The 16,502-nt window shown below is 44.5% G+C and overlaps 1 long non-coding RNA gene across 1 annotated transcript; it reads right to left on the reverse strand.

Moving 5' to 3' along the window:
• Positions 1 to 3,683: 3,683 nt before the first annotated feature.
• On the reverse strand, positions 3,684 to 11,877 carry LOC116657297. The gene is made up of 2 exons (XR_004312439.1): positions 11,569 to 11,877; positions 3,684 to 5,873 (listed from the first exon to the last, which is right to left on the reverse strand). It is a non-coding gene; the product is annotated as an uncharacterized LOC116657297 (long non-coding RNA).
• Positions 11,878 to 16,502: the final 4,625 nt, after the last annotated feature.

Genomic DNA, 16,502 nt, shown 5'->3' on the forward strand with positions numbered 1-16,502 from the left:
AAAGCAAAAGAAATGAGACGAACAAGCAAGGAGAAACAGAGAGGAGGGTCCTGATAATGTCTGAGACCCTGACTCCTGTTTTTCCTGAGGCCCATTTGCATCCCTGTTTCTCCTACCCTGTGATTACACAAATTTCCTTGGATTTCCCGAGACGACGCTTTCCCTTTGTGGCCTAGGCCAGTTCAAGTTGAGTTCAGGCACTTGCAACGAAGAGTCTTGACTAACAGAGCAGTTCACTAATTGAGTTGGAGAGAAGCAGAGAGAGGCAAGTATGAGAGAAAGGATTATAAAGTGAGTGTTGGACATTTTAGGGTGAGTTGCTTCGGACACCTGCATGAAGATTTCTAGCAGTCATTTTGTTATGCAGCTGAAGATCAGGCGATACGTCACATTCTCCAAGTCATCAAAAATATACTAAAGGATGGATAGATGGAGCACAGGGGATTTTTAGGACAATGAAGTTATTCTGTGTGATACTATAGTGGTGGCTACATGTCATTATGCATTTGTCAAAGCCCACAGAATGTACAAAATCCAGAGTGAACCCTAATGTAAACTAATGGACTTTGGTTGATAATAATGTGTCCATATTGGTTCCTCGATTGTACCAAATATGCCTCACTGATGAGGGATGTTGAGGGTAGGGGAGTATCTATGTGTGGGTGGGGAGGGCTATGTGGGAACTCTGTATTTTATGCTCAATTCTGTTGTGAACCTGAAACTGCTCTAAAAAATACTAAGGTCTATTAAAAAAATACTAAAATAAACAAGTCCAGGTCTCATGTCCTGTAGCATATTGCTAGATACACCCATCAATGTGGACCCATTTAGGGTGACATTAAGTTGCTACACCTCTGCTCAGTTGAACCAGCATTCAACTTATTCTCATGCTGGTATCACAAAGCTTTTTTCTAAGAAGCCTGATGAAATCAAGATTGCGTATTTCTACCACATTCCCCTAATCTAGCTCAGGAGATTCACAGAGACACAAGGTGAACACACCGTTAGCTTGACATGACTTGATCTTGGTGAACACAACCCCTAGCACTGGCTCCGGATCAATGCTGCTGTTTTCTAAATATTCACAAATCCACTATCAATAATTCATTTTTCTGGCTAAATCATTTGTCCTCATCCAAATCAGTCCAACTGAAAAAGAGCAGGTGGGTGTACTGAATCTTGAATAACTTCCCCACAAATTATAGAACGTTTCCCTTTCAATTCTATGCAGGAATGGCTCTGGACCTCCCAGCATTCCATAAACTCAATGACGGCTACGAATTGTCCTTGTTGTTCTGCTCAGCCTGGAAGGGTGCTGCTTCAGAAAGGCCAAGTTGACCCTCCTCGAGAAAAAGATCTTTTCCTTAATGCCTCCCCAGAGGCTATAGCAGCACACTTGTCCTTCCAAGGCAAAGAAATCTGGGGTGCAGATATTGGTTCCAACGCTTACATGCTGTGTGATCTTGGGAGAGTTGCTTAAATACGCTGAGCCAAAATTCTCCACATCTGGAACATGAGAATGATGATTAATTCCTTAGTACATTTGTGAGACCTAAATGAGATAAGATGTTGTTTGCTCCTCCCCATCACACCCCTGTTCCCATTTACCGGTGCACATCAGTGGTCTCCATTCCTTTGCATATCATTGACTTCTCTTTCTTTCCTCCTTCCTCTTCCTCCCCCTCTCCCTCTCCCTCTCATTCTCCTTCTTCTTCTTTTTTGGCAAAGAGGGCAATATTTATTTAGTCCGGTGATACAAATACTGAACACTGATTTAACTAAAAACTACGATGTAACTCTACCAGGAGGATGGAAAAGGAATAAGAACTGGGGGTGGCGGAACATCACTGACTTCTCTTTCTAGCTTCCTATTTAAATTATTTCCTTCCTCTTGGCTGGGCACTGTCCATCCTTATGAAAAAGCTACAACCTATTCCTCTACTAAGAAGGGTTTTCTGTAGGGATGGTTTGAATAATCGGTGACTTTCTTAGGCAGCTAGTCAAGCGAGACCCATGGTCATTTCTGTTTACAGCCCTTGCAAAGTGTTCATTTCTGGGCTGGTTTTCCAGTAACTCCAGGTCCATTAAAACCACACTATACAAACTACATATACTCTACTAAATACGCTAACAGAGGAAATGACACACGTCTTGATCCCTGTCCCCTTAATGAGGTATTCTTTTCTTTCCAGTGGAGGTCACTCCACAGCTGTCCCCACAAAGCTAAGGCAGCAGGGCCTTGTCACGTAACATGTGACCTCAAAGCTCGGGCAAAGATGTGCAAGGATTTTGCTCTTGCCCAAGGAACAGGACAGCTGTGGAGTGACCTCCTGGCCAGCTCTTGAGTCTGTCTCCTTCTCTGCTACGCCATTTTCACACCCACAGGAGCACTGTCCTCACCCCCGTCCCATTTTCCACTGTACTGCCTGGACAGGGTTCTGATTTGTACATGCGCCTGTCACTTTGCTGTGTGGGACATTCAGTGGGGCTTGAACAAGGCCCCTGGCGACCTGGCCGGGACACACTTTCCCAGAAGTGTTTCTCACCACCCGTGCCCTTCTTTCTGACCAACCTCAAGAGTGGGGTTTTCAGTTTCTCCAGGGCTCCAAGCTTTGCCCTTGTGGTAGGGCCTTTCTGATTAAAACCTCTCTCCTCTTCCCTAACCTTTTTTCGCTTTTGGCCCGATCTGGACATCCTTCCTCTGGGAGTCTTGTTCTGACCCAAGGCTGGGTTAGTTGCCCCTCTGTGAATAAACAAACCATAAGTCGTGGCATTTCTCGCATTATACAGGGACTGACTTTTCACTTGTCTGGATGAGCCTATTACCGTGGGGACTTAGGGAAAGAGCCTGTCCTTCTTGCTCATCACCGTGTTGTCAACACCCCGCCCAGCACAGCCCAGAACAGGTCCTCAGTAAGTCAGTGTTGAATCAGTGCAGGAAGGAGTGAAATGTGACATTAGGTGGCAGGAGTCAGCATTGAGATACCAATCCCAACTGTCTGTGAAACATCTGGGACACATTTATACCACGAAATTATGTAATTTATCTGAAATTCAGGTTTAACTGGGCACCCTGGGTATTTTATCTGGCACCCTTACTTGCTAGTTAAATACCTCTTTCTGTAGGTCTGAGAAATAAATGTACTCATTTCAGCAGTTAAATCTTCAACTACTTACTGCCTTAGCATGTCAGTATAGTGAATAATCATGTCAGTATGGTGAATTATCATGTTACAGGTGATGAAGAAATTGCTTCTCTTCCTTTTTCTTTAAACAATGAGGATTGTGGAGATTTTTTTGCTTGAATTCCACTTTTTTTTCTTTTTCTTGTAGGATAGGTAATTAGGTTTATTTATTTTCAGAGGAGGTACTGGGGCTTGAACCCAGGACCTCGTGCACACTAAGCAGGCACCCTGCCACTAAGCTACACCCTATTGTTCTGCACACCATGGTGAGTTACATTCCTGGGCACAGCTGTGACCCTTAGAATTGCTACATCCTAATTCTTATACACATTCCATCAAGTCTCATTTGCTGACTCCTTTTAGAATCTCCCGTCTTTAAATGTTACTTTCACTGTTGCACAATCAGTCATTCCTGACATTGAGTAATTAATGAGTAATCTGATTTCCTTTTTTAATTAACACACTGTATCTTTCTAATTCATCTTCACCCATGACTTGTTACAGATCCTTTTTAAGATGGAATTTATTTCTCAATGAACTAATACGGAATCAAACACTGACAAAGTCAAGTGCGAGCATACTCATAATACAAAAAATATCATAACAAGATACAGCTGACAAAGAAGGGAAGCTTCTTTAATACACAGTTGTTTATATAATTTAGTATATTTGAAAATACAATAATTTCTAGATTACTAGGGATTTTGAACCTAAAATGCCACAAAGAAAATCAATGTAAATTCTCACCTTTTTGCATATGAAATTAATATTTTTCTAGATAAATAGGTTTCAGTAAGTGATCTGGGCACATGAAATTTGTAAGCTGTCTTATGGGGCCTATACCTTCATTGTTATATATTATATACAAAATTATTTGCACTTCATAGTGGCAGCAAGACATGACTGAGAGCTCATTAAAAGCAAGTCAGTTTCTTCTTCCTACTAATCTCTTTCTGTCTCCTGTGTATGGAACCAGTGTAGTCACACAAGGCTTTGTGCTCAGAAAGTGTACTGGGCAGGGTGGCATTCCAAAACACCCGTACAGAGACTCAAGGAATAATGTTTGAGTGCATATCTGGACACCCCATGGCCCAGTCAAGTTGACACATAAAATTAACCATCACAGAAGGGAGCCACATGCTTGGAGTTTAATATTCTGTGGTCGCCATCTGGAAATTTCCAATAACCTTATTTTGAAGTTATATTTTTCTAACTGAAGCCCCCTGGACATTAGAGGAGGTGCCGGGGTCTTGGAGCCTCACTCACCCAAAATCCCAACCCCTCAACCCCCCACGCCCCACCTCCCTGCCTCCAGAGACCAGTTCCTGTCTGCCGATTCCTGCATCCCTGCTCAGGGGCCATGAAGGCCCTTTGCTCCCTGCACTGGACCTGGGCCCCAGAGTGAGAAGGGGGAAGGCAGGCTCCTGGAGGGTCTGCTCTGGTCCTGTGAGCATCGTTGTGTTGAGGTAATGTGACGTTAAATAGCCAAAACGAACAAACCAAGAAAACAACAAAAACCCCAGGACGGATCAAGAGAAAGACTATGGAAGAAAGGAAAGCCGTCCTTTTCCTCCCAGACACAAACACATCCACACACACACACACACACACACACACACACACACACACACACACACACACACACACCAGGGCCTTTTTCTTGTTGGTTTTTCTGTGTGGGGTGGTGTGATGGAAGAGAAGAAAAAGTTCAAGAATCAGTTTATTCAAGAGATGTTGTCACCATGGATCGTAACTGACTTTTTCCTTTTGCTCCCTTCCTGGTTCCAGGTGGCATGCAGTCCTGCTGCTGTTCATCAGTGGTTCTCATCACCAGCCTTCTGGGTCACGTCCACTCCTGCCAACCTAATCCAGGAATGCTCTTCCTCTGCTGCCTCCCCCGTCCTCATCCTCTTCCATCACCACTGCCGCCTCCACTGTCATGCCACGAAGAATTGTCACACCAGACATCACATCGGGTGCTTCGGGTGTCATTCAGCGTCCTCCTCACAGCCACCTGCAAGGAGGGTGGGGTCACCTTCACTCTGCAGATGAGGACTTAGCGGCTGGGGACCTGCACGGGCTCTCCAGCCAGCAAGTGATATGGCTGGGGCCACACCTGGCTGTGCTCGTTCCACAGAACCTCAGCATGCACTGTCACAGCCTCCTAATTTATATGGCTCATCTCGTCTTCAAAAACAAGTCTAGACCTTTTTGTCTGGCATGCAGGGCCTCCGTCACATAGTTCCAGCTACTTTCCTATTTTCTCTTGGGTTACTCCCACATTCGTCAGGTCTCTTTAGGTTGCCAGGGACAGAAATGCAACCTTTCGGAAACGTAAGAGAAATTGATTGCATCCTGTAACTGGAAAGTCCAAGGTGGGTGGGGAGTTTTGCTCCCGGCACAGGCGGCTCCAAGATTCAGCTCTGTCCTCTGGATGCTTTCTTCCCTCTGGGTTCTTCATCCTTCCAAGCTGGCTTAATTCTTAGCCCACCTCCTTCTCTATGACGGCAGGGATGGGCATGCCCGCAGCAGAGCTAAATTTACAGTGTCTTCACACCTGGCAATCTCTTCCTGTATCTTACTTAATCTTCCCAAAGGAGTCTGCCTGGCTCTGCTTCAGAGAAGTTCCATGTTCCAGACCAGGGGCATAGGGTGTCCTGATGGGACAGGCTGAGTCCACGTCCTCTCCTGTTAGGAGGAAAGCAGGCCCGTGTGATTGACAAGAACAATGCGGAAGCAATTCCTGACAGCAAGGGAAGTCGAACAAACGAACTAACTAAAAGATGTCCAATATCCATCCTATGTGAACTGTCCATTCTGACTGAGTACGGCGCACTTTTTCCCGACTCTAGACTACTGCTTGTTCTGCTCATCCTCCCTGCCCACCTTCAAGCTATAGAATATCCTCTGTTTCATTAATTTAAGATCTGAGTTGAGTCCCCCTTCTGTGAAGGCACATGCGTCTCTCCCTCCCAAAGGGCCGTAACTTTCTCACTCCCTGGGCGCTAGCTGCTTATAGGTGCTTCTCAGGCATCAAAGATCCAGGTATGAACCAATCAAAGGTCAGTGCAGCTTCAGCCTCCCTCTCTGATGAGGTGTAAGTTCTAAAGCCAGTTCAACCCACCAGAAACAAACTTGCCCGCTGCCTGAAGCATTGAGTTCGGTCCTTCAGTTTGTCTTGCGTTCCCTCAGTGGTACCAGCTTAGGGGTTGGGGGTAGTCTCTTAGCCCCACAAAACAGCATCTCATTCCTCTTTCCCTTCTGTGAGAATTTGCTGTCTGGCATCAAGACATCCAGCACAGGGGCTGGACCAGCTCCAGCTGAGCCAGTCCTTCCCCTCCCGTGATCTTCTGTGGTGCCCTCTCCCCATCACTCATCTGGCCCATAGCACAGCCCATAGCACAGACTAGCTTGTCCTGTCGGGTATCTTTGCATATTAATATTGATCATTGATTGTGATGGACTGTACCACCAAAATCATAACTGGCAACCTGTGGTAGTACTGAGTCCCAGATAAACTGTGCAGGTAATAATATTGAAGTCTCAGTAATTTAGGGAGCCCTTTCAGATTGCACCAAGCTGTGCCAAGCGCTGCCCTGGTGGGATTTGGAAACATGGAAGACGGCGTCTTTCCTCAAGGCAAGTGTCACCTTGCTGCGGAGACAAGCCAATCGAAGACAGGAAAAGTTCCAGGCTGGGTTAATTTTGACTGTGTCAGTGTATTATTACTACATGGCTTCAGCTATAAGTAACAAAGGCCCAAAGCTAGCAGTGTCTTGAACAAAATAGACAATTGTTTTTCCTTCATGTTAACTGTCCAGAGGTGAGCTGTCAGGGTTCATATGGCAGCTTCATAGCATCACAGACCTTAACTCCTTCTATATTCCCGTTCCGTTGTCATCATGCCATTTCCATTTCGCAGTGGAAGACACCTTGTCCGTGTTCTGCCATCATATTTGCGTCACAGTCAATGGGAAGCGGGAGAAAAGGGGGCTAAGAGTGAGCATGCTCATGCCTTTTAAAGGCATGATTCAGAAGTGAAACACACCAAGGGGAGGGGATAGCTCACTGGTGGAGCACATGCCTAGCATGCATGAGGTCCTGGGTTCAATCCCCAGTGCCTCCATTAAAAAATTAATTAATTAATTAATTAGTTAACCTAATTACCCCCTCCCCCAAACAAAAACAAAAAACAAACAAAAAGAAGTGAAACACATCACTTCTACTCACATTCTATTGGTCCAAACTTAATCACAGGTCTTACCTAGATGCAAGGGAGGCTGGAAAATGCGGTCCTTGATTCACCTGCCACGTCCTTAGCTAAAAGTGAAAGGGGTCTTTTACTGGAGGAAAGAAAGACTGTATAATGGTAGAACCAGTAGCAAGTGAAATAGAGATGAAATAAAGGTGGGATGGAGAAAAATACATTTGCTCCGTCTATTGATCAGTTACGGAAGCAGAAGCCTTAGCAAGAGTTTTCCAAGTTGTTAAATTTAAAAATGCTTCTCTTCTGACCTTTAAGCGTCTTTTCATCCCAAGTACCTCTTCTGTCCTTTTCATCTCATTGCTCCTCCTAGCGAGGAGCTAAGCTCTTCAGCCTAGCGCTCTTGAGGAGCTAACACACCTAACCAGATGAGGACACGGACAAAGGTTAGTTCAGTCACTTGGCACACGTTTGTTCAGTCCTACTATATGTGAAGCGCTGTTCTGGGTGCTCGGACACATCAAGGAAAAAAACCACTACCCTGCCCGGGGTAACTCCTGTTCTGGTAGCGGGTGGGGCATGCGCAGTAAACAGGAAGCGTTTGTTTCTATGGAAACAAAGCTAATTGGATCTCAGACAAGACTTTAAACTTCTAGGGGATGAAGATGACATTCCTGGTCGATAGCCCTATAAGGGTGTATATTGTACACGTGTGCTATCCAGACATTCGTTGGAAGATTTTTTTTTTTTTTTTTTTTTGGCAGAGAAAGATCTATTGCAGGGCCAAACCCCAAACTCCCTGAAGGGTTTCAGCAAAGCATATTTAAAGGCCAGGTAAGGGAAGGGGGTATCAGGTACTGTGATCAGCTCGTGCACAATTCTCTGATTGGCTGTGTTGGAATATTCTTTTTTTTTTTTTTAATAAGATGATTCCTAAAAATTAATATCTCTAAACCACTTAAGCACTCAACTCCATCCTTTATCCAGTTGCCTCAAGAACTCTACACTTGAATGTCTACCAGGTGTCTCAAATTTAATTGATTCAAATCTGATGCCCTCATCTTCCCCCAACCTGCTTTCCCCAACAGTGTTTCCCATCTCAGTAACTGCAAGTCTATCCTTTGTGCTGGAAGATTCTCAACAATGTAAGTAAACATCTCTCGATAGTCCTTTGGATCAAATATTATTTGAGCAAAAGAATTGGCAACTTTGATTCATTTTTCCCTCCAATCAACTGGATCCATGTAGACAGCAGGACTTGGAGATGTATCAGAAACCTAAGTAGCTTAAACAAACAAACAAAAAAAAAGGGTGATGGTGATAATTTTTTAAAAGGATTCTGGGATAGCCTGAGCCTTAAGACAAGCTGAATGATCCTAGGGAAAGATGGAACTAAAAACTCAAACACAGCCAGTACTTTCTCGGTCTCGCCTCTCCAACTGTGAGTTCAGTTTATATTTCAGGCTCTGGGCAACCTTCTTTGACAAAAGGTGCAGAAACAGCCAGGCTAAGCCGAGAAAACAGAGCACAGGGTTAAAGTCAAAGGAACAGATCTAATATGGAGTCAGATTGGTTCTTTTCTATTACAGTTTTAAAGAAGTGGAAAGACGCCATCTGCCACAGTCAGATTCCAAGTCTTCACTTTTTTGAGAGGTTAACAGGTTAATTAAGCAAAAATTCACAGTCAAGACTGTGCGCTGCCTTTGTTTTGTTTTGGAAAAGTTTTTGGCGTACGCATCTTTCAAGAGCATGTGCCTACGGCAAACGGGCAGCTCAGGAAGTTCTGCAATATCCACAGATAGTTATCTTTAAAGCAAAAAAACGGAGACATTAATGTAAAAAGTATTCTGCAAACAATTGAGCCTTTTATTTTAAAATGTCAAGGTCCCAGAAAAAGAGCTGCAAGTTTACAATCTTTGTTTTCCATTGGCTGCTGAGGTGTATTATAAGTTTTTCTCCCCAAAGTGAGAATGTTCTGAATCAAATAATACTTCTTCCTTCCATTATGACTTGTCATAGAGTGACATCAGAGTTGCGTTTTATTCGTTTTTCTGCCAAGGATTTGTGTAGGTTGGCTGACGTTTGGAATGTGAGCGCAGGGGCCCTGTTTTTCACACAGAAAGGTCCCACACTGACTTTGAAAAGTTAAAGCTCTTTTCACTTTTGCAATCTCTCCGCTTACTGAAAGGGAAACTCGAATGCCTGTCGTCAGATGCCTTCCCTGAATCAAATCTTGTCCAGCTGTCCACAGCTCAAAATCTGTTCATTTGTCTTGTGATCACCTGTTATTTTTCAGCCCCTGTAAGTGGCTTGATTGGTCAGTCAATATCACTGACATAAAAATTAGCTGTCGGAGCAGCTAAGGATACCATCAACAAAACAAAAAGACAACCCACAGAATGGAAGAAAATATTTGCAAATGATGTGACTGACAAGAGACTAATTTCTAAAACATACAAACAGCTCATACAGCTTAATATCAAACAAACAAGTAACCCAATCAAAAAATGAGCAGAAGACCTAACTAGACATCTCTCCAAAGACATCCAGATGGCCAGAAGCACATGAAAAGCTGCTCAACATCACTTATTGTTAGAGAGATTAAATCAAAACCACAATGGGATATCACCTCACACCAGTCAGACTGGCCATCATTAAAAAGTCTACAAAGGATAAATGCTGGAGAGGGTGTGGAGAAAAGGGAACTTCCCTACACTGTTGGTGGGAATATAAATTGGTGCAGCCACCATGGAGGACAGTATGGAGGTTCCTTAAAAAACTAAAAGCAGACTTAACATATGATCCAGCAATCCCACTCCTGGGCATATAACCAGAGAAAAATATAATTAAAAAAGACACATGCATCCCAATGTTCATAGCAACACTATTTACAGTAGTCAAAGCATGGAAACAATCCAAATGTCCAGTGACAGATGACTGGATAAAGAAGTTGTGGTATATTTATACACAATGGAATACTACTCAGCCATAAAAAAGAATAAAATAATGCCATTTGCAGCAACATGGATGGACCTAGAGATCGTCATTCTAAGTAAAGTAAGCCAGAAAGAGAAAAATGCCATATGATATCACTTATATGTGGAATCTAAGAAAAGGGGCACAAATGAACTTATCTTCAAAACAGAAACAGACTCAAACATAGAGAACAAACTTATGGTTACCTGGTGTTAAAGAGGGTGGGAAGGAATAAACTGGAAATTCGAAAATTGCACCTCTTGGGGAGTGATGGAAATGTTAGCTATCTTAATTGTGGCAGTGGTTTCATTGGTGTAGATATGTATCAAAATTCGTCAGATCACACATCTGAAATGTGTGTAGTTGACTGTACAGGAACCAGACCACAATAAAGGTGTTTAAAATAAACAAAACAAAACTAGCTGTGGGGGTGGCCCAAACTGATCGCAGTTTTCCAAGTGGGTGGTGTTTGGCACGTGGTCCCCGCGTGGCACTGGGACCTTGTAAAAGGTTCCCTGCTGTAAAATTCTGAGTGATCGCCAAGCCCTTTCCAGGAATAAATGGTGCCCAGCAGAGCACTGAGGGGAGAGTCATCCGGAAGACGGTCTTTTGGATTCCAGAATTATTCAGTGGTTTTGGCAGCCCCACCTCCTCCCCACCCAGGCTGCGGAGCTGGTGAGGGGGCAGCACACGGAGCCTGGTTAACACCCCCAGCTCCAGCCTCCTCCAGCCAGCCAGACGACCCACAGGCAGTTGTCTGTTTTTACTTCCTCTGAACTTGACTTCCGTTGATCTCAATCACATCCTCGAGACTTATTTCTCTTCCTCTTTCCCACTGTTATTTATAAATTTATACTTGCTTACAAGAAAAGAACGGCTGCTGAACTGAACTCCCAGGTGCCTTCCGAGCATCAGAGACGTCCGTTGTAACTGACAAGGGACTAATTTCCAAAATATACAAACAGCTCATACAGCTTAATATCAGAAAAACAAGCAACCCAATCCAAAAATGGGCAGAAGACCTAACTAGACATCTCTCCCAAGACATCCAGACGGCCAGAGCACAGGAAAAGATGCTCCTCTTTCTGTTCAGCCTTTTTCAGTCGTTACCCCCCCCCCCCCCCCCCCACTGAGAAGACCAACAGCAGGAAGGCGGTGACTCAAACCCAGAACTCAAGAAACAAACACCCACTAATGACTCACCTGCTGGAATCCGGGCGATTCAGAGACTTTCCTTTGCTTAAAAACGCGTATGCAAACAACACTCAAGCTTCCCATCCGCATGAGACCGGGGACTCTGCTGAGGTGGCTGGGAGTCAGGGATGTGTCACCGACACAAACACGGAGTTTACTGGGTCAGTAGATGCAGGGCGGCCGGGACTCGAATTTCCTTTCTGTTTTTCAAACGCCTGCTGGAGAAAAATCTGATATATCCTAAGTGAGTCAGTTGTGAGTGTTTCTGTTTCTGGGTAAGGCATTGAGTCACACCCCCCTCCCTCTCCCCTGCTGATTTTCATTGTGATTTTAATTAGCAAGCCGGTCCTCTGATGGGAGGTGTGGTCTTTCATCCAAAGGAGAGCTTCCTGGCTGTGTGGTCCTCGGTTGGCCACTTGGCTCTTCTAACGATAAAATAATTGTTTTTCTTTGCTACTTTGCAGAAGTTCAAAGGGCTTTACCGAACCTTAACCCTGAGGGCTCCTGGTTTATATTTAGATGAGAAAATGAATAAAGACGGGAATTTTGTGGCAAAGGGCTTTGAAACCCTGAGATAAAAGGGAACCCCTAAAGAGAAATTCACCTCATTTATTTTGTAAGTGGTACTCTGCATGCATGTGTGGACAGATGTAATTTGAGGCAACTCGAATTAAGAGCCTCCTCGTCACTCTGCCCGTGACCTGCCCTGACTCCAGCGGAATTGAAGAACCTCTTTTTCTTTCCACTTTTCTATTTCCCAAGCCAGGGCCTGTCCGGGAGGCCCCTATTCAGGCTTATAATTAACTCTGGGCGCTGACTCTGGGCCTGGACCCTCCTGTGGCTGGGCCTCCCTGGAGGAATCCAGATACAGTGCAGAAAGGGGAAAGGAAGGGGCGGGAGCGAGAGGCCCAGCTTGGTTTTCTCCCGCATCCTTTGCATTCTTCATTGCATTCCTGAATCCCAATGCACACCTGGAAGGAGCAAGGCTCATATTAGCTGGAGTGCACTGGTGTTACTATTCATACCACTACTATATTGAAATACGCCTATACTGACTTGTAAATACACTTGACCCTTGAACAACACAGGTTTGAACTGCACAGGTCCACTGATTTTTTTTCCATCAGTAAACACTGCAGCGCTACACGCTCTGGGGTTGGCTGAATTTAAGGATGTGAAGCCTCAGATCGGGATTGTAAAGTTACACGCGGGGTTTTGACTGCTGGAAGGGTTAGGGTCCCAGATGCCTGTGTGGTTCAAGGTCAGTGGCAGGCGTTGCCCACGCTCCCATCATTGTTAAGTATTTTGAATGTCACCCCTGCTTTGTGAGCAAGGAGAGGGTCTTCCTCCTTAAGTCCTTAGCATGACATCCTGCTTTGTATTCGAAATTCATATGCTGATTGATTGGGGAAGAGAATGGAAAACTCCAGCTGCTCTCTCAGGCCATCAGAGTAGTGGCGGGCCCAGCCTGCAGTTTCCCTGCAAACCGCGCATCCCGGAGCAGAGTTAGATCTCAAGTCTCCCATTCATTCGCTTTGGAGTTCTGAACTGGTGGGGGGGGCACACCCAAGATGAATGCCTGGATGGGCATTTCAGTTACTGAGGGTCAACCAAAACCCAGGCAAAACCCGGAGGCAAGACCCGGAGGCAAGACCCAGGCCTGAGGCCTAAGGCAGCCCTTGAGGACTGAATGTTTGTGTCCCCTGCCCCCGAAATTCCTGTGTTAAAGGTCCAACTCCCAGTGTGATGATGGGGCCTTTGGAAGATAATTAAGTTTTTATGAGCTCATCAGGGTGGGGCCCTCATGTTGGGATTAATACCCTTATAAGAAGAGATACCAGACAGACATCTATTTGTCTGTCTCCCACCCCCTCCCCTACACCCAGTCTCTCTCTCCCTCTCTCTGTCTCTCCTTCTTGTCCTGCCCTCTGTCTCCCCACTTATACACGAAGAAGAGGTCTTGTTAGGGTCTTGCGAGGACATAGCAGGAAGGTTGCCGTCTGTGAGCCAAGAAGAGAGCTCTCACCCTCCTCTCAGACTTCCAGCCTCCAGAACTATGAGAAAATACATTTCTGTGAAGTCACCAACCTATGGTATTTTGTTATGACAGCCTGAGCAGACTAGGGCAGTGTCCTGCCCCCCACTCACTGGGTTTTACTGAGAGGCCCCAGTCCTGCATGCAGAGATGTTGACCTGGAGGGGCCCAGTGGGCCTGAGCCCACTCCATGAAGGCCAGTAGCCTAGAAGCAGAAATATGGTCTACTTCCCTGGCTGCTGGGAGTACAGCAGAAAGGACAGAGCCTGGGATCTGCCTTCCAGGCCCTCCGCCCGTCAGTGTCTCCGATTTTGACCAATCAGAACTCCTGTTCTGCTGAGGGGGGATGAAGGAGGGAAGGTGGGACCCTGCTGTGTGTGCCCTAAGGTTATCCAGAAGACACATTCATACACCTGGACCGAGGGAGGGGGTTTGGGCTAGAGATGCAGTTTGCGGCTGATATCGCGGGGGCGGGGTGGGGGGTGGTACCCAGCTTCTCTCCCCATTGGATGTGCGTCTCTCTACCTCTCCCTGGGCGGTGAGATCTGGGAGAGGGTAGCTAGCCTAGTCTTATGAACTCATCCCCTAGGGTGGTGGTTCTCCACCTGACTACACGTCGGAATCACTTGAGGTACTGGGCAGAAGGTTCTGATTTAATGTGGTGGGCATCAGGTTGCTTCAGATCTCCCCAGATGAGTCTAGTGTGCCATCGAGGTTGAGAACAGTTCCAAGTGAACTCTGCAGGAGCACCTGATCCATTTCATCATCTATTTTATTAACTGGTCTCATAATTCTGACCAGTCTCATGTTCTACTTGGGCCAAGTGAATGGATTTACTACGCCTGCGTGGCACATGAGGTCTTTGCTCAAATTGCATCACTGATTAGTGTCTTGACAGACTTGCTGGACCCACAAGGACAGATTGTTCCCTGGCCGTGCCTGAGTTACGACCCAGTAAAGTCCACATAATTTCAAAGGATGTGATCTTGTCATGTGCTCTTGGACGGCGTGCTCCTCAGAGCCATTTCTGGGTCACTTCCTTCCTCCTGTGCAAAAGGACTTCAGCCAACATCTAATTTTCCTCCTCCTATTGAAAAACAAACAAATTTCTTAGCTGTGTATTACAAACCAGGTACTCTGAGAGATGATTTTTCTTTCACAGGTTTTCATTTTTCTCAGAGTTGTATGGGTACGTTATTTTAAAAGTTAAAAATGAAGCTTCTTGCGGAAAAGAGCAACCCTCTGCCTTCCTTCCCAGGTCCCAGTCCTCAAAGGGAGCCGTGTTTACCCGTTCAGCTGCTCTGATATTTTCCACTTTACATCCAGGTAACAGGCTTACCCTGCTATTTCTTTTTTTTTTTTTTTTTAGCCAAATTTTATAATATTTTTGTTATTTATTTATTATTTGGGGGGTGGATAATTAGGTTATTTGTTTATTTATTAATGGAAGTACTGGGGATTGAACCCGGGACGTCGTGCGTGTTAGGCACGTGCTGTACCACTGAACTCCACCCTCCACCCTACCCTGCTGTTTCTTGATTTTTCCCCTTTTAGAGGTAATCTCTTGACTTCCTAATATGAGAGAGTCTATCTCTTCCTCATAGACAAATACTTTCTCTCGGACATCCTACTTAAGGCACAGACTTTGGTAAATTTAATTTATGATCAGTTAATTACGTCATATTACCCACCGTTGAGCCATGTGATATGCTGATTAGATTTTCTTGCTGGAATAACTTCTAGCTTTCTCTGGATTTAATAATTACCTCACTTTTTCGTTTTCCTAATTTGTTATGCAATATTAATTTATCTGCAAACTCTCTTCCAGAAGAATACATCTTCTGTGACTACATTCAAGTGTATCAGGGAACCTATCAAATTCAACGGCAACATTTTTTTAATGTTTTTTTTTTATAATAGGGGGAGGTAAGTAGGTTTACCTACTTATTTATTTATTTGATGGAGGTGCTGGGGATTGAACCCAAGACCCCGGGCATGCTAGGCATGCGCTCTACCACTGAGCTACACCATCTCCGCTGGAATTCTAGGTGGAACTCATTTTCTTTCAGAATGTTGAAGACATTGATCCATTATTTTCTAGGTCCTAGGGCTCTCTTGGAAAATCCACTGCCCTTCTGAAAACCGCCCCTTTGTGTATTACTTATTTTTTACATATTGAAAGATTTTGGGATCTTCTTTTTGTTCTGTTATGAAATTTCACAGTAATATGCCTTGGCATGAGTTTGTTTTCATCTATTGTCCTGGCTCTTGGTGGGATCTCTCCATCTGGAAATTGTGCCCTTTAGTTCTGGAATACGTTCTTGATTCATTTCTTTGACAATTTCCTCTCCTCTATTTCCCACGTTTTCTGGAACTCCTGCAAATTAGTTGTTGGATGTCTGATTTATCCTCTCTCTAGTATGTTTTATTTTCTATTTTCCCTGTCTGTATTTTAGTTCTAATTTCTGGGAGTTTTCCTAAACTTTATCTTTTAATTCTTCTATTGAGGTTTTTCATTTCTGCTATAATGTTATTACTTTTTCCAAAACCTATTTGCATTTTATTTGTTTTCTGTCTTAAATAGCATTTCATTCCTGTTTCATGGATACAGTATGTCCTTATCTGTCTAAGGGTATTAATAATATTAACTTGAAGTTTTATCCTTCCAGCATTGTGTTTTGTCTAAATGGCTCCCCCCCACCCCCATATTCTTTATATTAGAGATTTCCCTTGGATGTTGGTATCATTAATTTTTCCATTTATGTTTAATAATGGTAGACTCTAAAGCTGATTGGAAACTCTGAATGTGTGTGATGACTGGTCATTATATTTGGGTCTTTTCTATTAAGCCGGTTGATTTCTCCAAAACAGACTCCTTCAATCTCCTGCTTAGAGTCAAGTACAGGTC

The sequence above is a fragment of the Camelus ferus genome, chromosome 17 (genome assembly GCF_009834535.1).
Source record: "Camelus ferus isolate YT-003-E chromosome 17, BCGSAC_Cfer_1.0, whole genome shotgun sequence".
In the NCBI taxonomy this organism is placed as follows: Eukaryota; Metazoa; Chordata; class Mammalia; order Artiodactyla; family Camelidae; genus Camelus; species Camelus ferus.